This window comes from Onychomys torridus, chromosome 15, assembly GCF_903995425.1.
Source record: "Onychomys torridus chromosome 15, mOncTor1.1, whole genome shotgun sequence".
Classification (NCBI taxonomy): Eukaryota; Metazoa; Chordata; class Mammalia; order Rodentia; family Cricetidae; genus Onychomys; species Onychomys torridus.
Window position 1 is genome coordinate 51,701,888 of NC_050457.1, and position 25,327 is coordinate 51,727,214.

The 25,327-nt window shown below is 44.9% G+C and overlaps 1 protein-coding gene across 4 annotated transcripts in view; it reads right to left on the reverse strand.

Annotated features, from left to right (window-relative positions):
• Positions 1-25,327, reverse strand: part of Pdzd2 (PDZ domain containing 2) — a 379,908-nt gene that overhangs the window by 195,568 nt on the left and 159,013 nt on the right. The gene's annotated exons all lie outside the window — the stretch shown is intronic.

Sequence of the window (25,327 nt, forward strand, 5' to 3'; positions counted from 1 at the left end):
ACAGTTGAGCTAGGGATAGAGAGAGCTCCTGAGGTTAAATGAAGGAATGTCAGCACAAACAAACTCAGGGCAGCCCGATGCCTCCCTCCTGGGACTTGCACAGACAGGCACACACCCTCCCAGCTCCTTGGTTTGTATCAGAATCCTGCAGTTTCACTTCATCCCGCGTCTTCGAGCTATCATTCTCTGCCTGGACAGCCGGCAGCCCCTGAAAGTAAATGAGCTTTGCAACGGACAAATCTTTTGGAATTCGATGCAATTAATTATAATGGAGGAAGCCAAAGAAGGCTGTAGTTCCCAGTACCATTCCTGCCACTGCAATCGGTAATTAGAGACTAGCAGAGGCCAGCCCATGTCAAGCCAGGCCTGGAAAGCTGCCCACTCCCAGAAGCTGCCCAGGAGCACACGGGTAAATAATCGCCACAATTACCAGCCCTCGGATTACCCCCAGTGGCTTCATTCAGACCAGCACAAGAGAAACCGGAAAGAGGCAGGAATGCCAGGCTCTTTGACAGTTTATCTCAAAATGCTAGTCCCTGTAGCCACCACCACCTGGTGGAGGTCCCAGGAACACTGTGTGTGTCTGGAGACTAGCTTTGCTGGCCAGTGCCTCAAAAAGACCTCTTGATTTCAGAAAAGGCTACTGCACCTCCACTCATAACAGAAAAGTATCTTGCTTCCAGACGATAGACCTTGGTAAACTTTCTCCATCAGCAATTCCTTTCAGCCCGAGGAACTGTTACACAACCTTGGATATGTAAGTGTATAAATTAGTTTAAAGCAAACCAAGCATTTACTGACAGCAAAGCATAAAGAAATGGATTTAAGACACTTCTTTGGTATAACATATAATTTTATCGTTTATTAAAGATGAAAGCAAATCGGTATGAGATGCTGCTTTTTTTTTTTTTACATGAAACTCTAAATTTTGGGTGGAAAATCTGGTATTTCAAGACGTAGAGCATCCTCAGTATTTTTCAGAGTTGACTAATATTTTATAATCATCACTGCTGAGAATGCTGCTTCACATAAATATCGGGCCAGGCAAGGTGGCGCACACCTTTAATTCCAGCACTCGGGAGGCAGAGACAGGCTGAGCTTGGAACCAGCCCGGTCTACAGAATGAGTTTCAAGCCAGTCTAGGCTATGTAGTAAAACCCTGTCTCTAAAAAACAAACAAACAAAAATGTGGTATAAGCTGGCAAAAGTATATTAAGGACCATTTTCAGAAGTTGCTAGAAATTCTGTCCTAATTCCAAGTCCGTGTTCTTTTAATGAGTCTTATGAATCTCAGTTTAGCAATGTAAGCAATAGGTTTTAAAATCAAACATTGTAATAGAATCCAATCCAAAGAGAAACTAATTAGATGCTTATAGTCTAAGAAATGATTGTAGGAAATTTTTGGCTGTTTTCTATGATTGAACCCTTACATTTCTAGACAAGCAGGAAACTTTGTGTAGTCCAAACACCACAGTTCATAACATGAATATCTGAGAGGAGGTGTTTCAGCAGAGTCGTCGCTGTGTGGCATGATGACACACACAGTACAAAGTGCTTACGTTGTCCTGTTGTATGATCTGAACCAAGAGTTTGGGGCTGGGGAGATAGGTCAGCTTATAATGTGCTGATTGTCAAGTAAGGGGCCCTGAGTTGGACCTCCAGCACCTATGTAATAAAAGCAGATTGGTACCATGAGTGAGGCTGGAGACTGACACAGGAGGACCCCTGGGGCTTGCTGGTCAGCCAGTCTAGCCTGATAGGTAAACACAGGTCCCTGTAAAAGATCCCTAAAAATCCCAAGCTGGACAGCTCCAGAAGAACAACAGTGTGTGTGTGTGTGTGTGTGTGTGTGTGTGTGTGTATGTGTGTGTGTGTGTGTGTGTGTGTGTGTGTTGGAGGGAGAGGTAGGGGTAGGGTTGGAGAACACCAAAGATACACTGAAGTTACAAGACAGGCAATCACCTCTGATTCTTTAAAGATTTGATTTTGAATTTATTTTTGGCCACTGGGCACTAAAAACCTTTTACTATTTCCAATTTTTCCACTACCCCCACATTCTGCCATGACCCACAGTTTATGAAGTTGGGGTGTCATGGATGTTAACACTCCCTCCCTTCCCTTCTCCAGCTCCTCTGTCACAGGTAGACATTCTAGTGGACACATTAGCATCCTTTCACATGACATCTCAGCATCTAACAAGTGTCATGGGCGCTAAGCTCAACTTGAATAATTTTCTAATAATAATTCCAATGGTGCCATTTCCTTTTTGAGTGTCTTTCTGGTTGAGTTTCATGTGTCACCTCTAGCTTTCTCCATGACTTTAATCTGGTACAGAATTTATGACAGGTAAATCAATACTGCTTAAAGTCAGCTACAGCTTCAAGGATAATTCAAATAAATAGTCTCTTCCCTACTGACTATCAGTTCAGGGCGTGTATGAGCTGGGGGATTAGCAATTTGTCCACATCTGCATAATGTCTCAGTTTCAGGAAAGCTTTGGAAAACATATGACATTCTCATCAGCCTGTCAGAAAGATAGGAACCGGCCTGTGTTTCCCGCCCCAGGCTCCACTCCTGACTGGAAAAGAGATCAATGGCTCAGTAAACAAAGGCGGACTTCAAGTGTGCACCATGATTTTTATCTTGGGTCTGGTTTCAATAATAGTAGAAATCTTTCTGTGGACACCCAGAGACTATGAATAACATGAATCCAAGAGGGAAATCGCTGATATGCTAAGAAAATCCAAAGCAGCTTCAACACATTAAGGAAATGGCTCATTAAAGACAGTTTGGGGGTTCAGCATGATGGCTGATTACAAAATTGTATCCTCGGGGGTGATAATCAGCAGGGACAGACACAAATGTGCTTAGTGTCTCGATTCAAGACAAACTGAAAGAGTAACAATCAAAGCGGGTCATGCGCTGACTAAGAACCGGCCTGGTGGCTTGACAGCAAACAGGCGACCTGCTGCTAGAATGTTCGCCATGGTGGAGAGCTACCATAAAAGCCAAGTGCACCACAGCTCCCTATTCTGTGACAACGAATTTGACAGCAGACACACTCTTACAGGGGAGTATGTTCAGTCTGAGGTCCTTTACTTAAGAGAAGATGTAGAGAGACTGGAAAAGTTCCAAGAGAGAACCGAAATGATTAAGGAGACAGAAAAATAGAACCTACGAGGCAAGGTTAAAGGACCTGGAGTTGTTTAGTCTGTGTGGAAAAAGTGCCCCAGGCAAACTTAACAGTCTTCTCCTATAAAGAGGAAGCAGGCCAGCTGTTCTTCATCTCTACAGAGGACAGGAGAGGTAAGAGACTAAATACACCATTATAATTTGGGTTAGAGATGAAGACGTCTTGCTTATCCTAATACATGCCAGCTTAGCATCAGAACAGCCTCACATTACATCACTGATAATCTTCACTTCTCAGCCACCATCCTTAGTGAGTCCTGCCTGTTTAGGCAGAAGCTACATTGAAGCCCTGCCCCCATTCCCTGTTAGAACCTCAGTGTTTCTCAGTTATTCCATCAAATGTGAGAGCAAAGGCCCGGGCTTCCATGGATAATATTATTAACTCAAGAGAAAATGCCATGTTCTACCCAACCTGGACCTTTACATTTTGGGGGGTACCTCTCAGAATATACCCATCCTTGGTTATTGAACATAAGTATATCGAACAAAAGTATATTGAACGTAAGTATATTTCATGGATTCATTCGTATGTAAACTGTGTAAACATACAGAAAGCACTGCTTCATCAACTTAGTAGTTGATGGTAACGATGAATTACTAAGCTCTTCCTATCATTCTGTTGGGCACTGTGCCCATTCTATTTCATGTATACTATCTACCTCATTTAGGCTGCAGTATCTCTGTGAAGCAGCAGTAATTACTGGTTTTATGTAACACAAAGAAACTGAGTCACAAAGAGGTTGAGAAACAGAGCTAGTGAGTGCTGGAGTCCCAGTTCAAACCCATTTAGCCTGACTCAAAAGGGTGTGCTTAATTACCACACTACTACCTCCCATCATTAAGTGTTCATCCTCATTCAGTGGGAGGAGACATGGAAAATAAAAACAAAAACAAAGTGTCCCAAGGTAAGCACAGACCAAGTCTAGAGAATGAGAGGTCTTTTCCTTGTACAACCATGGAAGGGATGGATGGAATCATTCCATGACAGAGAAGGTACAAAGAGAAGGTATACAGAACTGAAGAATCCAAATGAACAAAACAAAAAACTGGGAGCTGGAGAGATGACTCAGCATTTAGGAGAACCTGATGCTTTTGCAGAAGACTAGGGTTCAGTTCTCAGCACCCACATGGTGGCTCACAACTGTCTGTTAACTCCAGTTCCAGAGAAGTCGGCACCCTCTTCTGGCCTCTATAGGTAACACACACACACACACACACACACACACACACACACTGCATAGATACACAGTGTAGGCAACACACAAAATAAACCATCTTTAAAAACTGGTAATTATTCATTTAGAAGTTAACTTTACATAGTGGATGAGTAAATATTACTCTATCGTGTCGTGAGACCCTAAGACAACTGAATTGGAAGGAGACTCCCAGCATGCTGGTTGGTGGGCAAGGATCTGGTCAGTCATTTCCTGAGCTTCTTATCCAGTGTCCTCTATGAGTTTTCAAATCCAATGGTGTCTTTTGGTTTAGCATCCATGGGAACAAACAGGGTTGGGTCATATATTTCCCAGTGCCAGCTACTTTTAGATCAAAACAGGCTTTGTAAGGTTTATTGAGTCCTGTTGTTTATCAGCAAGGGAGAGGTCACATGAATGAGGCAGACATCAAAATGATTTTTAGAAAGGCAGATGAGCTGCACACAAACACAAAATAAAAAGCCTTGATCCAAGTCACTCCAAAAGACAGATATTTCCCATTAGGACAATTTATCCTGAGTCTATAAACAGAGAGAGGCATCATTATACAAGTGTTGCTAGCAGATCTAAACCTTATGTAACTATAAAAAGCCCGAGAGACACAGCAAGCGGAAATTCCCAGGAGATCACCAAGATCCCCAGTCACATTCAGACCATGATCTTCCATAGATACAAAGCCAGTGTCAGCAGCTGACGCTGAGCAAGGCCCAGGGAGAAACCTCAGGATTCTGACACAGTGCTCATCAACTAACAATGCCAATCCTCCCCAGTCAGGCGACACATGGGGAGAGTGGTGCCTTACTGGTGTTCCAGGTGGAGTTAACAGGAACATGATGCCCAGAATCAAAAGGGTCTTCAGTTGGTGTGGGGTATGTGGATAGATGCATGAGTGACATCTCAAGAGATGCCCACTTTGCCTCTTTCTCCCTTTGAAACCTTCATTGGTAGGATGACATCAACAGTACTTTTTGAGGCTCCCACAGAAGTACTGAACCATGTGCAATGGTGACTGACCTAAAGATATCAACTTCTGGTTTTTCCATGCATATAGTAAGTAAGGGAAACTGTGGTGTCTATAGGAGATCTTTGCAGGATTTGATTATTTACAGCAAGGATTCTCATCTCCAGTGAAGTACAACAGAATCAAATACTAAAAACCCAGCATCCATTGTCCACATTCTAGACCCCAAGTTCTTTCCTAGGCCCACCGCATTTTCACTCATGAAATTCTTACTCCAGGCTTGGCATCTTTTCATATTCTAGTGAAGTGAATTTTGTTTCACTTAAACAAAATACCTGAGGGAATTAACTTCTCAAGAGAAGAGGTTGATGCTGGCTCATTCACGGTTTTAACAAGTGCTGGTCCATGATTAGGTAGACTCATTGTTTCTAGGCCTTTGGTGTGGGTGGTACTGTTGGTTGGAGAGAACTGAGCTCTCCTGGCCAGGAAGGATGAAAGAAAAAGCTTGGGTCTCACAGCCTTTGGAGGCACGACACTAGTGACCCAGGTACTTCCTCCATTCTACCCCCTGCTAAAGGTCCACAGGACCTAATATCTGGGGCCAATGTCTTTAACACATGGGCCTTTTCAGTCCCATGTAACATCTAAACTCCAGCAGAGCATGCATTACTGGGAGTTTTTCTCTTTTGAGACAATGAAACTGGGCCATCAGTGGGGCCTCTCACCACACACCGGTAAGCTGAGGATATGGCCTCAGAGCCTTTGTGGAAATCAAGCCTGTTCTTAGTTGCTACACAGTGCTCTGCATCCAGATCTTACCTTGTGCCAATGGGTCAGGTAGACCCATTGATTTTCGACCTTTGGTGAGGGCGCATAACCCATTGTACCAGTCAACCTGTCACTCACAAACACACGAAGACCATTCTGATGGCTTTAGAAGGTGTCTCCCCTCCCCTGCTCAGCCCACTGCTACCTCTCTCTTTCAAGCACTCCATCACTGATTTTCTAATAAACTCATGGTAACTTACTTGGCTCTTACCACATCTTTCCAAACATCTTCCCTGAGGGTTCTCTGTTCGTTTAGAGATGTTATGGAATGAGAAAGTCCAAATCATGACGACTACCCACCAGGTTCTGGTGAGTAGTTCCCTACATTTCCTACTCTCATTGTCAACCTCCCCCACTTAGGCTTTTCAAAGAAGGGAGATTAAGTACAAAGGGTATATGGAGCATCTGGGATGACGTCTTAGAAAGTAATCCTGAGGCCGTGCCCAGGGCCTATTTTGCACCGTTCCCTCACTACATAAAGGACATGTGTAATGTCTGGAGATGTTTCTGTAGTTGTAACTGCAAAGAGGAGTGCTTTTGGCATCTAGTGGGTCAGGGACCTGGAGTACAGCTACATAGATCCTCCAAAACACAGACCAGATTCTCGTGACTTCCCAGTTCAAAGCGCGAAGAACGCTCTAGCTGAGAAATTATGCTGTGAGCCCTTTAAAAGCCACCAAGAATCCAAGCTCCCAGCCTCTTCCTTTTGCTCCCACAATACAGTGCTAACAGAAGGAGCTCCATCAAGCCTTGTATAAACCTATGCATAAACACAGTAGATAGATGAGTACAGTTTTGCTGCTAACACCCCCATATGGCCTTGCCACAGCCAAGGCTTTATGGAGTCAACCGACCTCTGTAAGCAGAGCCACCAAATACTTGTGCCCAGGGAAAGTAGTCCCCATGAGAAACCAGTTTGGGATGGGAGCCCGAAGCCAATTAAAGGAAGTCCAAGTTGACCTTAGGGGAACTGAAGCGCTGGGACAAAGGGTACTTCTCACTGGGGCTTCCTTAGAGACTGCCTATTGTTTTGTGGTCCCTCCGCACACGCATTCTCTGCCTCTTCCAAAGCATCAGTACAAGAGCCAGGATGTCACGGGTGGGTTTTTTTTTTCAGTCTCAAGCCTCATCCACTACCCCCTCCTGCAACCACCTAACCTGGAGCCTCGGTCACCTTCCACCCAATGTTGTAAGACTGCTGATGACAAATTGGGTGGGAGAGAAAAAGGCAGGCAGCTGTGACTTGGAGCCTTCAGCTGGTTCAGTCAAATAAAAGGCTGCACTCCTAGATAGAGCATAAATCACATTCACAGACACCAGAGGAGAGGGGGAGATTCCCCCCTCCCCCACACTCCAGACCCGATGACAATGTTTCCTATTTAGGTCCTTATAGTCAGGAAACATGAGTGGTGTCTGTGTAGTTGTGGTTGACCAAGTATAAAACGTAACTAGTCTCCAGCCATCTTTTGGCACCTGGGGAGCGGGGGGGGGGGGGGGGGGGGGGATGATGAACTGCCGGCCCAGGACTGTGCTGCAGACAGGTTTTCTCTTACCCTAGTCCTGAACACACAAATGGGGGATATCCTGACTCTAGCCAAAGTCACCCGATCAATTCCTACTCACTGTTCATGACTCAGTATAGACACCACCTTCTCTGGGAAACCCACCCCCTACCTAGAACATTTTCAGAACCCTCCTTGGTACCCCGCTGGCAGCCTCACTGCCATTAAGATTAAGCTATCTGCTCACTCTTGTAGACTGTACACTCTTTCAAGGAAGGTCAGCTAGCCATGTTTCTTGTTCTGTTCCATGGACCCATCTTTGTGCCTACTGCATACAGGTGCCTGGTGAGTAATGGTTGAATAAATGAGTGACAGCCAATTCTGGCTGTCATTCCTGAATTCACTGAATGCCTATCATGAGCCAGGTACAGGAATAGGCACATGTTATGGCTCATGATAGGCATTCAATAAATTTAGGAATGCTCTCTGTTCTCCATCACACACACACACACACACACACACACACACACACACACACACACAAATGTAATTTGAAAGAACCATGGCTAATGTACATTGAAGTTTACTGTAGAGCAGGGTTTGTTCTAAACTCTCCTATGTGTTTATTCTCTACTTGTTTATTATTGAGACAGGTATCTCAGACTGGCCTGAGACTTGCTATGTAGCCCAGGATGACCTTAAGCTGATCTTCCTGCCTCCACTTCCCATGTGCTAGTCTAATAGGCATGCACCACCATACCTGGTTTACACCATACTAGGGATTAAAGGCAGGGCTTTGGGTATTCAAGGCAAGCACTCTATCAGCTGAGCTACACACATGCCCATCTCCAAACCCCGTGACAGACATCACCAGGATTCTTAAGTATAGCTATAGAAAGAAATCAAGCCACTCACCGGCCTTAATGCAAAAGATCCTTTGAAATTTAACTTTCTAGAGTCTATTTACACAGGCTTAATGCTTACCAGCTAAGCAAACGTTACCTGTGCATTCACCCCCAAGCCCGCTGATGGCCTGGGTATCCCTATACTCTTTGTCTCATCTGGAATTTACTTTAAAACATGTGGGGGCAGACTGTGATCTCGAGCAATGCCAACCACATTCTATGCTCCAGAGGCTGTGAGCTAAAACATGTGAAGGACACTGATCGGGCCTCAACCCTCTGTAGCTGCAGCAAGCCCTTGACGTATCATTATCCCAGTCTGCAGCAGAAGGTTCTAAGGCTACCAGAATGGAAGTCAGAAGTCTTTTCTTCATCTGTGGAACTTGAGATTGTCAAGAGACTCGGTGAGAAAGGTCCGCAAACATCTCTATTGTTGCTACCTGAGCTATATGAGCCAGCTTTGGTTATATAGACAGACCAGGATCCCCTAATGATTCTGTCACTGGGGCTGATGTCCAAGTCTGGTGATTCTTCCTTCAGAGGACAGCCGAGCATGCTTGAGAGGACGCCAAACTTAGAAAAACAGGTTCGGGACTGGCTCTGCCCCTGCTTGCCAGTACTCACTGCTCATACGGCAGGCGTCAAGGGTTGGCTTTCACACTAACTTACCATCTGGTGGTGGAGTCACGGGTCCGGAGATGCACAGCTCTCAACCTTTCCTGATAGCGTCAAGCTATCAATGTTGGATAATGGTGAGTAGCTCATCGGCTCAGGCAGGTATGCGACAGTCATTGTCCTACCTGGGTCTCTTGGAAAAAACTCATTTATTTTTCAAGATTCAGCTCAGCTCAGAGATGCTCCCCTGTGCAGCCCCCACCCCTCACACACACTACAAAGGTTTTCTTGATAAATGATCCCCAGCCCTGGATCTTTAAGAGTTGCAGGTAAGCTGAAATCCAGGAAAGAGAGATCATACATGGGGGTACATATGGGGTGGTACTTACCTCTTGCCTCAGTGGTCACAGTGATAAGCCCTCAGTAAACGGTGCATACGGGATGATGGAATTCCTTGTGCACAAAAGCAATCTCCTCTTGCTACTTTCCTGTCACCGGGTCCCTACCCTAAGCCCACCCCAAGCCTTCCATATCTTCTCTGCCTACAAATTCTCTTTTCTCCTGCTCCTTTCATACTTAGTTACTCTGGTGTATGGGGACCCCTACCTCCTTCCATGTCAGGCCTCGATTCTGGTATCATTACCTCCTAAAACCACACCCCACTCTTTTCTCCCACCATGGTCCAGTTCACCCCACTACTCCATCTTGCCAAAAGTTCAGATGGGCTCCAGCTTCCAGAATTCCCCGTCATGCTCCACCCTGGAAGTTTTCCAGTGATGACTTCACTTGTGGGGAGTGTTTGCCCACTCCAACCAGATGTCCTAAATCCATTTAATTATTTATTAAAGCAATGAAAGAGTCTCTTGACTGGAAGACGCCTCGGTGAACTCTAACTACCCTATAGATTCTGTTTTGGCTTGTTTGAGACAGGGTCTTACTATGTCATCCACACATAGCCTTTTAATTTTTGTTTTTGTTTTTTTTTTCCTTTTTGGAGACAGGATGTCACTCTGTAGCTCATGGCCTTAGAATTGTGATCTGCCTACCTCAGCCTCCCAAGTGCTGGGATTACAGATGTGAGCCATCACACCTGGCCTGATGCAGAATCTCACTCAGACTTAATCCCACTGATAAGTGTTCCTGTCGGTTGGGGATCATTTGATTCTCTCTTCAGAGACATAACACCTGGGCAGTGGGGACCCCGTCCTCATGTCTACCTCTCTTGCTTGTACCACACACTCAAGTTCCTCTTGTCCTGAGCCAAAAACCAAACCAAAAACATGTTCCAGACCACAGAGCTGTTTGGCTTTGATTGACCCCTGAGAAGTGTCACCTGACAGAAAACCCATTGCAGCCACAGTGTGACTGTCGGCCTGGCGCATGCCCAGTCGTTCCAGGTGGCTCTAATAGTGAGCACTGTATCACTGAAGGGTTGGCTCTAAACTCCTATGTAGATCCAAAGTTACAGAGTACCCCAGAGGCTGTCCTATTTCCTACAAACACCTCTAGCATGGCTGATGCCCCACCCCCCACATGAGTTCATGCTAGTATTGGAAGATAAAAATATAAGGGAATCAGTTACATTTAAATTATAGATGCAAATGCATATATTTTCATTGTAACTCCCAAATCACATGTAATTTTTCGTTTACTAAATAAATCAAATATCAAATTATCAAATGTAGTATCAAATCAAATTATCACATGTAATTTTTTTATTTTTTTTATTTTTTATTTTTTTCAGAGCTGAGGACCAAACCCAGGGCCTTGCACTAGGCAAGTGCTCTACCACTGAGCTAAATCCCCAACCCCACATATAATTATTTATTTGCTAAATCTAGCAATATTAGTTTGTACTTGCTGTTTGGTTTTTATACAAACCTCTTTTACACTCAATAGGTAAGTAATTACACACACACACACACGTTTTCATGTTGCCTTGTTAAAAATCAGAACCCTTGAAAACAGCCTTTGCGGCTTGTCTTTCACTGATGTCTCCTTACAAGGGGAGGGTGAATCACTCTCTTTACAACTGAGTTGAGGCCCCTCCCCTTCGCCTCCCCTTCCTTACTCAGTTTATAATTCTCTTCCCATGGTCACTCCTTTGGCATCATTAAGTTCAACCACCGTGACCCTTCTTCTCTTCCCAAGCAATTACCATCCGATTGTGTGTTTCACCTTGACTTGCTCTCCAATGATGATATATCAAAATGTCTCCCGGAGCAAGCCACTGAAGCACATTAAGGAATACTGAACGGGTATGGAACACCTCCAATCCTTCTGAGTTGACCTCAAGAATCAGATCCTGTTCCTAATCACTCCACGTTCTCCAACTCCAGGATCTCTGATCAGGTCCACCATTACTCTCCACCCACTAGAGAGGCTCCCACTTAGCGAGAGCAAAACACCAGCTAAAGCTTTGAAGCATTTCCATCAAATGAAAAACACAGTGTTCTCTCCAAGCCTCGGGTGGTACCGAAACCTTTCAAAACCATGTTGCTGACCAATGGTGCTGTACAAAGGACCCACCTAACATCACCAGAGGAAGGAGGAACTCACCTGTGGATGCATGTCTAAGGGAAAGTCTGGAGGAGGGCACGAAAGGTAATTAGGATTGCAAATGAGAGCTCTGTGGGTAGTAGGGGCCGGGGCAGCAAGCAGTATCTGCTGGAGTTCTGGGTGGAGAATTGGGGAGGGAGGACTTCCATGAGACCAGGAAAAGTTGTTAAGGGACTAGGAGAGTGGAAGCACCTTGAATCATCAGTCATGAAAACATTGCTAAAAGCAAGCATGGCAGTAAAAACCTAAATGATATCATTGCTATTAGTAAGATGTAGCAATGGGTAGTAAAAGTAGAGTAAGCATTCATTAGATGGCTTAATAAAAGGCTTCTATCATGTTATGAGTATCATCACTTTCATCTGGCTATCTTTTCACCCACGAGGAAGGGACAACACATCTATCATTATACCCACTCCTCAAAGTGGTGGAAATGCTGTGGAAAAGATGGAACTTCTGGGGGCCAGTGAGATGGGTCAGTGGGTATAGGTGCTTGCTGCACATACCTAGTGACCTGAGTTCGACTCCCAGAGCCCACCTAAAGGTGAAAGGAGAAAACAGACTCCACACAGTTGTCCTCTGACCTACACCCATGCACCATGGCATGGGAGCCCATGTAGACACACGTGTGGGAGCTAGCAAGAGCCTGGTCAGGAAGCTGCTTTTAGATTTGCTTCCATGCACTGGAAGGATGTGTTATTGGTTGGACACTGGGCTGTGTCAGGGGAAGCCTGACACAGAAGAAGAGGGTTTGGAGTTCTGATCTCCTTTGCTGGTGTGTGTTCTCTCTTTTATAACTAAGATAACACAATTTCCTTGCAGAGGTGCTGGGAGCTCCGATGAGCTGGCATGGAAAACATGCTGGCACCTAACTGTAAATGTACATGAGCGCCTGCTTGAACAAGGGCTATAATTGTGGGTTCAGAGCTCACTTGTGTAAAAGAGTCAAACATATGCAAATTCTCACTACAACAGGAATAAAATGAGAGGAAACTGGTAGTCTTCCAAGGCTACCACAAGGCATATCAAGTTCTATGTTTTCAAAAGTGACAAGAGAAAGTTACAAGTTAATAACAGCTCACCTTTGCTGAGCGCTCATTATGGCAGACACTGTGAGAAGCCTCACGTACATACCTTCTTTTAATCTTAGTGTTTTCTTTACCCCCTTCATAAGGGAAACTTTGAATTAGTATCTTTGGAGTTAAAATATTGCCTGAAGTCACACATTTCATCTGTGATGGGATCGAGGTTCACCTAGTCCATGAATTTGGCACATAGAGACCATTGAGCCCTACTTATAGATGTATAAATGTCGTGTATATTTGTTACTATGTAACTGTCCAGTTTAGAGGAATATTCCCTCAGTATTATCAGTGGTGACCACAGGGTGAGGAATGGCAGGTGGTGCATTGTTTTTTCTGCTTCCCTGAATGGAAGCACACTGCTTTATAATTCAAATATGTTTGTCAATTGCTAGGCATAGTAGGCCACACTTGTAAGCCCAGTATCCAAGAGGCTGAGGCAGAGATTGCTTAAATGTGAAACCAGCCTGGGCTATATAGAGAATTTCAGGCTACTGTGTAAGACTCTGTCTCAAGCAACCTAAAAACAAACAATCAACAACAAAAACCTCCAACAGATCTACAAAATATTTCCTATTTTGACAGTAAAATTTAACAAGTAAACCAAAATGAGGCTTTGAAAAATAGGAACATGGGGACCAAAGCTCCATTAGCTCAGTGGCTCAGACCATGCTCAACAGTGCAGAGGACCCTGAGTTCAGTTCCTGGCACTCACATCAGTTGGCTCACAAATGCCTGTAATGTACCAGAGGATCTGACACTCACTTCTGAACTCAGTGGGCACCTGTATACACACACACACACACACACACACACACACACACACACACACACACAGAAAAAAAAAACGACTATTCTTTGGATGCATGGGGGAGTATGGAGAATGATATAAATGGTCATAGAATATTCAAGCTTCCTTATAATTAAGCCTTCAGGGGTCACCACCCCCTAAGACACCATCATAACCAAGTGAACTTTTTCAGAATAGAAGTTATATTTTTCTTTGTTTCCTAAAAGCCCAGGTTTCATGGCTCTGTCTTCTGGGCCGTAGATCTGAGTTATAAATGTTAAGCTTGCTCATGATTGTGGCATCAATATTAACCCAACAAGCTCCCAGTCACGTGGTTCATAACACAGCCCTGGGTTTTTAAAAACCTGTGGCTTTGTTTACCACATTTCCCTTTGCACAACTTAAGAGCCAGTGTCTCTCTTCTCTGGCCATTGTTAGGGTTAAAATAATGAAAGCACACAACAGCCAACATCTGTCTTAACTGTCCGCTCCAAACTCTCAAGTCTTCTTCAAGGGAGCTGCCATGATAAATAAAGACTCCACCAGCCTTGTAAACAGAACTAGTCTTCAAAGAAGACCTCTGTGGGGCAGGGAAGGAATCGAAAGCAAATTGAAGGAACTCAAATGTGATGACTTTTTCCTGTTTTTCTGTAGCTGGTCATAACACTGGAGGAGGTACCCAAAGTCCTGTCCCCAGAGCAGGGGCCTCAAACTCTTTCTGCTGAGACCACTCAAGGGTGCCCTCAGGTGAGGTGACCTGGGGTGGCTGGAGGCAGGTGTTTGGTGAGACATCCCCAAGGGAGACACTGGGGCTGCCGAGGCTGTCCATTCCTGCCTTCCCATCCTGTTGAAGATGAAGACATGGTGATGGGAAGCCTCCAGTTGTTCACAGCCTTCCCCTCATCACAGCTGGCCTCTCTGTGAGGAAGATGTCCCGACTGTGCTAGAACATGAAGGTGGCAGGGAGTCTTTTGGTCAATTTGCCTTGATATTGGAGTACTATGTCCATGAAAACCAACTGCTAAGAACCCCCGGCTAGTGAGGGACGAGATACAACTTGCGCCCCTCTGCCTTTGCTCTATTTAATTGATTTTTAGAGCGCAATGCCTCCAGACAGGTTGTAGAATACTCATGTGCACATTTGTGGGGTTATTTAGCTCTTTGCACTTTTGTTTTTGTTGGTTTTTTTTCTTTCTTGGTTTTTCGAGACTGGGTTTCTCTGTGTAGTTTTGGAGCCTGTCCTAGCTCTCACTCTGTAAACCAGGCTGGCCTCAAACTCACAGAGATCCATCTGGCTCTGCCTCCTGAGTGCTGGGATTAAAGGCGTGTGCCACCACCGCCTGGCTTTTGTTGGGTTTTTAAATTTATTTTATGTATTTAGTGTATGGGTGTGTGGGTGTGGTGTGTGCATATGTGTGCTCATGTGTGCCACAACATGTGTGTGGAGGTCCGAGGACACCTTGTTTATGGAAATTGGTTCCCTCCTTCTAACATGGCAGGCCCAAGGAATCAAATCAGGTCCTCCGTCAGACTTAGTGTCAAGCATTTTTTTTTTTATCTGCTGAGTCATCTCACTGGCCCTTGTTGGTTTTCAAAGTCAAAGAATAGAGTTAATTTTTAAAGTCTTCTGGACTCTGATTGCAGAGCTGAGCCTGGCTCCACTGTTGGGAGTGTGCTTAAACAGAGCGTTCTGGGCAGCACTTCTAGGTCATAGTGACCTTGACCTCACTATCACTAGCTAAGGATGACCTGCAACTCCTGATCCTCTTGCCTCTGCCTCAAAAGTTCTGGGATTGCAGGGTGCCCCACCATGGTCTCATTCTCTTTTCTCTCATGCTACTTCATCATCCACTTTCTCTGTCATATCTCTTTTTATCTTGAAGGGTGTGTGTGTGTGTTGGTCAGTTGGGTGTGAGGAGAGAAGCAGAACCACCTAATATAACATGTGGCAATAGACTTGTGACGGGGATCCTCACCCAATCGTGGGTACTAGGTAAGCAGTCAACATTAGGGCCAGGCAATTGGGAAGGAAATAAAAGTAAAATGGAGGTGAGCTAGGAGTATCCAACCCGTGTAAGGACAAGCTGGAATCCCAGAAAAAAAACAGGAGCCCAGGTCCCTGCTTCAGCCTCAGGCCCCACTAATTTTGCAGACTTCCAGGTGTGGCAAGTGTCCTTCAAGTAGCACTGAACACCCACCAGGCTTCCAGAACCTTCAGAACAGCTTAGGGAACTAGGAGGATGGAGAAGCCACAGGCCCAGCTGCTGCCACAAGGACTCCATGCTTTACCTTAGCCCTGGACTATGAGAGCCCTGGAGAAGACATGGAAGGGACTCAGATAACTGCAGCCCCACTCCACAGAAGTGAGTCAGCAGATGCTGGTGCCCTGTGTCCTAGATGGACCTTCTGAGCAGAAAAGATGGCTGCCTCTTTCTTCACATAGCCCAGATATCACCAAAGTTCCTCTGGCGGCTACACTAGCCCAGGAATTCTGGAAATCAGATTCTAGCTTGGTTAATTCAACCCCAAAACAAACCTTCCTCAGCCTCCAGCCTCACATTCAGGTTCCTTGTTGTCAGGGGCTCTCAGGGCACCCAGAAGAAAGCTGTGAAAGCCGTATGTCTAACGTGCAGTATGGGGTGTTGTCAAACCTTCCTGTAGCCAGTAAGTGTGGTAGCTCCCCAGGCCACATATGGTTTCTGCCTCAAGTTTTCTATGACCTTTAAAAAAAATGTAAAAACCATACTCGTTGGCAGGTAGGAGCTCATTGTCCTGTGTCAATAAGGCCCTGGGTGGGGGTCTGGAGGTCTGGGTGCTCCTATTGGCTCCTGAGTCTTTAGTGCTCTGGAACCTAGAGGGGGTCCATTCACCTGCTGGGCTACAGTCTAATTAGCAAGTGTGTGTGCTGGACTAGTTCACTCTTAATAGCACACACTAGCACAGCATGTCTGGATTCTGTGTGGAGGGTTCCTGACACAGCATTCTGTTTCAAAATTCAACACAGATCCATATTACGTATGAGAATTAAGTCCAGTAGAGTTTCCTGCCTCTTTCCACAGTGGATTAGATATATGATTTGTTTTAAAAATCCTCAGCAGACTAGGCATCCTTTTGTAAACAGAATTTCTACAAGTGAGGGTAAAGCTTTTGCCTATGCCTTTCCTTGGATCATTGGAGAGCCATCTTGGTAGAAGGCATATAAGGTTGTAGACTAAGTTGTGGAAATTTATAAAAATTATGTTAGGTTCCCTCCCCTCCCCCACAAAAAAAAAACCCAATAAAATTACCACTAGTTTATATGAAAAAAGAAAATGAGTATACACAAGTACCACCAGCTCTTCTTTCTAAGGATGTGTTTACTCCATTTCCAAATATACAAGTCAAACTGGAGAATTGGGGGTGCCAATGATGAACCCTTTATGTCCCCACAGCAGATGAAACTCACTTAATAAAACACTTCTGTTTATTTTGAGGTGGATAATTATGGGTATGCCAAACTGGGATCCAGGAGAGTTTATGCCAATATTCTCAATGATGGTGCCCCTGCCAGAAATATGGACCAAATATAGAGGGGACACAGGTTGCCTAGAAACAGAGTTGCCTGGTTTATCCAGATATTTTTTGTTTTGAGACAGTAATGTCACATAGCCCAGTCTGCCCTTAGGCTCACTATGTTGCTCAGAATAACCTTGAACTCCTGATCTTCCTGTCTCTACTTCCCAACTTTTGAGTTTGTAGGTAAGTACCACTTACCCGCTACCTGTCTGTGATTACTAAAACAAATCATACACACTACTGCACATTGGGAATATGAGGAAAAATATAATGGACTTAGTTCTTATTGCATAACAAAAATGTGGGATTGTGGTAGGGTGCACAACCTAAGACCCAAGAACAGTTTGGATCTGAAATGACCCCACAGGTCCATGTGTCTTGGTCTCCAGCATAACACTACTGTGAAACTTCGAGATGGGGCTTACAGAAAGGTTCCCCCCCACCCCCCCACCCCCCACCCCCCACCCCTGCATATATGCTCCCACCAGGTTGCACCATCATAGGCCCAAAGCAATAGGGCCAAGTTAACATGGAATGAAGTCTCAAACTATGAGCAGAACAATGAAACCTATTTTTTTATTATTGACCTTTTAAGATGTTTATTACAGTAACAGAAAGCTGACATACTTCCATTTTTAGAAGGAACATTTTTTAAAAATTCAATACACACCTGTTGTCTTCCTCCTCCTCTTCTGCTTCTTCTTGAAGTGGGGTCTCACTGTGTACCCTTCCTTGGCTATCCTTGACCTTGTTATGTAGACCAGGATAGCTTTGAACTCACAGAGATCCCCTGCCTCTGCCCACTGAGTGCTGGGATTAAAGGTGTGCACCACTATACCCGGCTTTGAGTTTTTACCTATTAGGTATGTGGTAGTTAAAGATGGCAACCCAACCCGAGACCATGCAGCTCTGGTTTCTTTAGCCTCATTGATTAAAAAAAAGTTCAACACAAGCTCCTGAAGGTGAGGAGTGAGGATATGGTTCACATAACTGTCCCTAGATGTCCCCTTACCTTCTTAGTCAGTGAGGCAGGCTCTGGGAGGCTAAAGCACAAATGTTCAAGGGCATCGGACAGACAGCGGCTGATGGTCAGCTATAAGGGTCAACAGTACCGCATCCCTGGATCCGTCAGACCTACCTACAGGTGTTGAGGATGCAGCTGAGAAATGGGGAAGATCTCCCAGAGGCTACTGACCCATACAGTCCCCAGAGGCTTTGGTTACCTCTGACCTCTGACCTCTGACCTCTGACCTGTCCCCACACAACCAGGCTTGTACTTTTACTTTTGAAATAGAGGTCTTACTATATATAGTCCAAGCTAGCCCTGAGCTCCTGACAATCTTCTTGTCTGGAGTGCTGGTATGAACTACCAAACCTGGCTCTATACCCTACTTGCTGAAATTAGGTTAAAATACACATTTCATAAAATGCCTCACCCAAGAGAGGAAGGATTTGTTTTTGGCTTACAGTTTAGAAGATACAATCCACCATGGCTGGAAAACCATGGTGATTGGATTTGGTTGGGGTGGCACTGTCTGTGACAATGAGAGTGTGCAGCCAGGTTTTTGACATCTTTGATCAGGAAGGGGCTGAAAATAGGCTGGACTACATCCTCAAGGCCTGCCCTTAATGGCCCATGTCCACCAGTGAGTTCCTATCTATGTTGTGAAGGTTCTACAATCTCTCAAGACAGTGCTAACAGTTCAACACATGGGCCTGGGGTAGACATCTCATATTCAAACCATACCTGTGATGGACCTCTCTTATTCAAACAAAAATGGCGTGTCTATACACATGGGCCTGTGATGGACATTTCATATTCAAACCATAATGGCATGTCTATACACATGGGCCTGTGATGAACCTCTCACATTCAGACCATAATGGCATGTCTATACACATGGGCCTGTGATGGACCTCTCACATTCAAACCATAATGGCATGTCTTTACACATGGGCTTGTGATGGACCTCACATTCAGCCATAATGGCATGTCTATACACATTTTCTTTTTTTTTGGTTTTGGTTTTTTGAGACAGTGTTTCTCTGTGTAATAGCCTTGGCTGTCCTGGAACTCGCTCTGTAGACCAGGCTGGCTTGCCTCTGCCTCTTGAGTGCTGGGATTAAAGGCATGCATCACCCCCACCCAGCTGTTTTCCACCTTTTGATAATTATGACATAAACACGGGATGCATCCAACTGTGCATTCAATCTACTGCTTTCATTTCTTTAGGGAATATGCTTATAGTTGCTAGATCACATAGTTTAAGTCTACATTTATTTCTTGAGGGACCATCACATTAGCTTTCATTATCCCAATAAATTACAGAGGAAGTAAAAAGACAAATAAAAACTGAAATGTAGAAAAATGCATGCACAGTATATTGGACTGGATTCTAATCTTGTCATCTATTGTAAAGAAATATTCCTTTAAAAAACAGGGTCAACCATGATCAGAAAACCTGTTTGAAAAAAATCTATTTTCAGTAAAAATTAAAATTATTTTTAAAAAGATTATTATTTTTTTTGCTCATTTTTATTAGCTATTTTGAACACCTTTGCTTTGGCCACATTTTTCATTCCGTCTTCAGTTTTTCCCACCCTTTATTCTTCATACCATAAAATATCATTGACTACTTTGTTTGACCCCTCTTTGCTTCCCAGGCAGTCACTCTGGACTGTCCCTGTCACCATGACCTCTTCTCTCCAGTGCCATCCTCCCTAGAACATCTCTGTCCTCCTGGTTAATGAGCTGGGACCAAGGAAAGCACAGGGAGGAAACTACTTCCCCACACCCCATAAAGCACCAGGGAAGGCCTCTTCCCCTGGGAGAATTCCTCAGGAGATACAACTTCAGGATGAACCCACGCAGCTGGGCTAGGCCAGCCATGGCTGAGTCCCTGAGAAGGCTAATCAGGAAAAACAATGAGGTCTGCCCAGGAGGCCGGTGCTTCACCACAGTCCTCAGGATGTTTGGGCACTGTGCAGATGCCTCAGGACAAACCCTCTGATGTCATCCTGGCAGCTTCCAGCCTATGGATCAGAGTCTGGGAAAAGCAGAGTGGACTATGGTCAATGTTCCAGGGAGGTGTAATGAGAGAATGGCCCAGTAAGGGATTCTAGGAGGGGGCTGACAAAGACCAATGGGTGTCCCAAATAGGTGAATAAATAACTTCTTTAAGGGCAGGTGTGATGGTGTGCACCTTTAATCTCAGCACTGGAGAGGCAGATTTCTGTGAATTTGATGTCCTCCTGGTCTACACAGTGAGTTCCAGGACAGCCAGGACTACATAGAAAGATCCTGTCTCAAAAAAAAAAAAAAAAAAAAAAAAAAAAAAATCAAAACAACATGGACTGTGGTGGCGCACACCTTTAATCCCAGCATTTGGGAGGCAGAGCTAGGTGGATCTCTGTGAGTTCGAGGCCAGCATAGTCTACAGAGTGAGATCCAGGATAGGCACCAAAACTACACAGAGAAACCCTGTCTCAAAAAACAAAAACAAAAACCAAACCAAAAAAAAAAAAAAAAAAAAAAAATCAAAACAACAAATTTCTTTAAAATAAAAAATATATATATTTTTAAATTTAGCAAGTAAAAAAAGCCATTGCATTAAATATTTCAGGAGAGTGGTTTGGTGGAAAAATTGAACAAATGGAATCAAACAAACACATGAGAAGAAAATCCACGTTGGTCCTAGACAAGAGAGCACAGCCACCTGGAATGCTTCCCTATGGTGATTACAATTATAAGGGCCGTGGGGAAGGGCTCTAAGTAAGACTCTATAGGTCTGGAGATGGCTTCCCCATGGTGGTGGCTGGGGCTACCAGGTAATAAGGGCCATAAGGGAGGGCTCTATGCAGAGTTCTCTTTCCTATTTTGGACGAGTGAGTGAGTGAGTGTGTATTCTTCAGTCACTCAGAACATGTTTTTGCAGTGGTAAGATCAAGGCTTCTAAAGCAATCCACTTCTCTCCCCTGAAAGCAACTGGACAAAATGATAGAAATCAACTTTCTGTTCAAGAACCCTCAAAGTCCGCTAGAATCATCACTAAGAGCCGGTAAGTCACACCGGGGCTGGAGGACCCCAGGCCCACCCACCCCCAGAGAAGGGTTCCTCTGATGCTCCACCATCTGGCAGCTGAAAGCATCTTCAGAGCTCACCCTTCTGACTCCATTGCCGATGAGATAGCTCAGGAGGTACAGTCACTTGTCACTAAGCCTGACAACCTAAGTTTGGTCCCCAGAACCCACATGATGGCTACAGCAATCACGTTCCCAGCTTGGGTGAAGGCCCACCCTGTCCTCAGGCCTCTGTACACCTCCTGGGAAAGCTTCACTCTGAGGCAATGCAACGGCCAGTAGGTGTTATGAACTGTGACAGGAAGGGTTTAGACCTTGCCCTGCGCCTTAGCCTGCCGGTCCTATACTGGTTTGTGACTTATAGGAATGAGGACGGGGCCTCTGAGAGCTGACTCCCACAAGCTGTCCTCTGATTTCCTACCCCCCTTACCACAACTAAATCAACCAATGGAATCCCCTTGTCCCTTGGTAACTGGTGAACATAATCAGTGGCAACTGCTTAAAATCTGCAGTCACCCGAGGAAAAAGATCATAAATTATACATCTGATACAACTGTTACAACTTAGCAACAAAAATCAAGGTAACTAACCTAATTTTAAAAGCGGGTTGAAATTTACATTACCATTCCTCCAAAGACGTAGTCTTGAGGGCCCAAAGCTCACCTAATGTTTAGCATCACTAGAAATCAGAACCAGAGTGAGGTACTACTGCCCTGTAGATGGAATAGCCAGAGAGGTACCAATAAGCTGAGGGTGGTAGCACACTGCCCTGACCCTAGCATTTGAGAAGCTGACATCGAGGGTCGTGAGTTCAAGGCACTACATTAGCAGATTTCACCTTAAGACACCACCCCCACCCCTTAAAAAAAAAAAAAAAAGACATGGTAACAAGTTCGGACAGGAGTGTGAGGCATGAGAATGCTTCTGTGCTGCTGGCGGGACGGAAAAACTGGTGCAGTGTTTCTGCAAAAACTGTTCAGCTGCTCTTCAAAAAGTGACGCCTTGAGATACCGTCTCGCTGTCAATTCCAATCCCATATATCCTATCCATGCACAGGAGGGCTGAAGGCATAGCTTGGTGCAGGAAAACCCTATACATCCCTATCTGTAGCGGTGCCATCTATAACGCTAACACTATAGCCAGCGAGGTGGCTCTGCTTGTAAAGGTGCTTGTCACCAGGCCAGATGGCCTTGGGCATCCCTGGAGCCACAACGAGGGAACCGACTCCAGAAAGCTGACAGAAGCTATCTCCCGACTACCATGTGGACCCTGTGACATGCACACTGTGGTGTTCTCTCTTTCTCTCTCTCTCTGAAATAAAAAGAAAAGTGGAGAGAGAGAGAGAGAGAGAGAGAGAGAGAGAGAGAGAGAGAGAGAGAGAATGACCCAAATATTCAAGCATCCATCAATGGATGGACAAGTGGACAAAAATGCTCTTATCTCCCATGGAACTTTGAAAACATGAAGATAGAACAGTTCGGAAACACACCTTGGAATAGGTGAACACAGAAGGCACTAAGGTAAGTGAGAGCTAGGCCACGGCAGACCCCACACCAAAAATGTCCAGAAAAGACAGCAAATGCTTAGGGACAAACAGTCGATTGACTGTTTCCAGGGACCCAGAGGAGGAGGGAACTGAGGATGACTGGTGATGGCTATATAGTTCCTTTGGGGAAGTATGAAAATGTTCTAAAGTTAGACGTGTGGTTGATATATTGTGTACCCCAATAAACTTATCTGGGAGTCAGAGAACAGAACAGCCATAATATTAAACATAGAGGCTAGGCAGTGGTAGCACATGCCTTTAATCCTAGCATTCCAGAGGCAGAGATCTACCTGGATCTCTGTGAGTTCAAGACCACACTGGAAACAACCAAGCATGGTGACACACACCTTTAATCCTAGCACCAACCATAGAGGTCTAGAGGTCTGTCTGTACAGATAGGCAGGAAGTCATGGAGCTGGGCAGGAAGAAGTGATGTAGCTGGACAGAGAGAGCAAATCAGATGGCAGAACAGAAAGGCATATCGGCGTTGGTAGGCAGGAAGTAGCTCACCTTTGGAAGCTGTGGAGTTGGTGAGGTGGGGTTAGCTGTGGCTTTTCCTATTTCCCTGATCTCTCAGGTTTTCACCCCTATATCTGGCTCCATATTTTTTATTTAATAAGACTGTTTAGAAATTCATCTACAGACATGCAACACTTACCTCTGTGAACATACATTATAAAGGAATTTTTTTTTTTTTTTAAGCTGAGGATCAAACCCCAGGCCTTGCACTTGTTAGGCAAGTGCTCTACCACTGAGCTAAATCCCCAACCCCAAGGAAATATTTTAAAGAAAGTGAAATGTACCTCAATTAAAGCTAGTATAAAACACAAGTTTACTCTTAAAATTCCTTCACATTATTGATCACTGTTATTTCTAAAAGGGGAAGGTGATTTTCCAAGGTGTGTCCCAGGAAATCAAGAGCTCTGTGTAGCAGGAATACCAGTACTGTCTAATGTATAAATCTAATAAATATCCTTGCATAGATTAAAAAAAAAAGATGAAGAGATTGTCTAGGGGGTGAGGGAGATGTGCAGTCAGTAAAATGCTTGCTGTACAAGCATGAGGATCTGAGTTTGATCCCCAGAATCTGTGTAAAAAGCTGGGTGCGGCAGCATGCACCTGCAGTCCTGGTGATGGGGAGTCAGTATCTGTGTAAAAGCTGGGTGCGGCAGCATGCACCTGCAGTCCTGGTGATGGGGAGCCAGAGATGGAGGACCCCAGAGGCTTGCCCGTCAGCAAACCCAGTGTCAAATGGCAAACATAGTTTTTTACTCAAGCATATAATAAAAGAAGGAAAGAGAGAGAGAGAGAGAGAGAGAGAGAGAGTCTGAGGGGGAAGGGAGAGTAATAGAGGGAGGGAAGGGGAGAGCTGTTTATTTGTTTATTTCAGGATTAGTGAAGAACTGTCAATTAATTCAGCCGGCACCCTCATTCTTACCTTCCTGCCTTGGTGGCAGTCAGCAGACAGAAAAAGCAAAACCCCCACCTTGCTCTGGCTCCCTTTTCTCAGCCATCAGCCCAGTTGGAAACCAACACAACACAACACCCTGGGGGATTAAAGGTCTGAGGCAGGAGTCACCTCCCCTTCTGAGACGGGACATCCAGGCAATTATCCCCCCTGACCTAAACACTTTCTCAACACTCCTCCTTTCTGTTTATGCTGTGCTCCATTAATTCGTCTTTTTTTTTCTAATTAAAAGGAATACCTGCCTAGGAAACACACAAATTATGTCTCCCCCTCTTAAGTGATTGAAGCCGACTGAATTTGAACTGCTCCCTTTCACAAGCTGTAACCTCGAGTCTCTCCATTCATTGAAACTAAAAGACAGGAAATGCTTTGTTTTGTTCGGCACCTGTTTAAAACACGCCTGTAGAAACACAAACAATCTTGTTCTAGGAAGCAATCTACATGTGCCAGATGGCAGAGGGTCGACCCTCTGCTGTTATTTAAGGTACAACAGTGTAGGGCCTCAACCACTGGCTAGCACATGGTATTGCAGGGTCTCACCAAATGGTAGGACAAACCCTAGTTTCTCATCAGACTTGGTTGGAGCCCTGCACACTACCACGAAATAAACTTAATTAAATAGTGCCCTCCAGAGGCCACTGGGAATTTAACTGTGCTGACAGACTCAGGGGGAAAAAAAGCCAAAGAAAAGGCAATTTAATTTTCTTCTGTGTTTATGTGGAATTAGCGATTGGGCATGTTGTCCTCGGGTGGATGGGAACCAGCTTTGACTCCACAGCAGTCTCTGACGGGGCCTTATCTGTTTGCAAAACATCTTTTACGAGGACACAGAAATGTCATGGGACAGAGTCCAGCGGGGCATGGTGGGAATTGCCCTCTGCCCGTGTCTTCCTGGGAACTCTCTCTGCCCTGTTTACCCACCATGTGTCCCTCTAAAGGAGTTGGCTTTCTTTGCGTGTCTATCCTGTGACTGGTGCATGATTCGCTCCAGCTGCTTGTGGGACCTGATTCCAGGCATCTTCCATGAGACCTT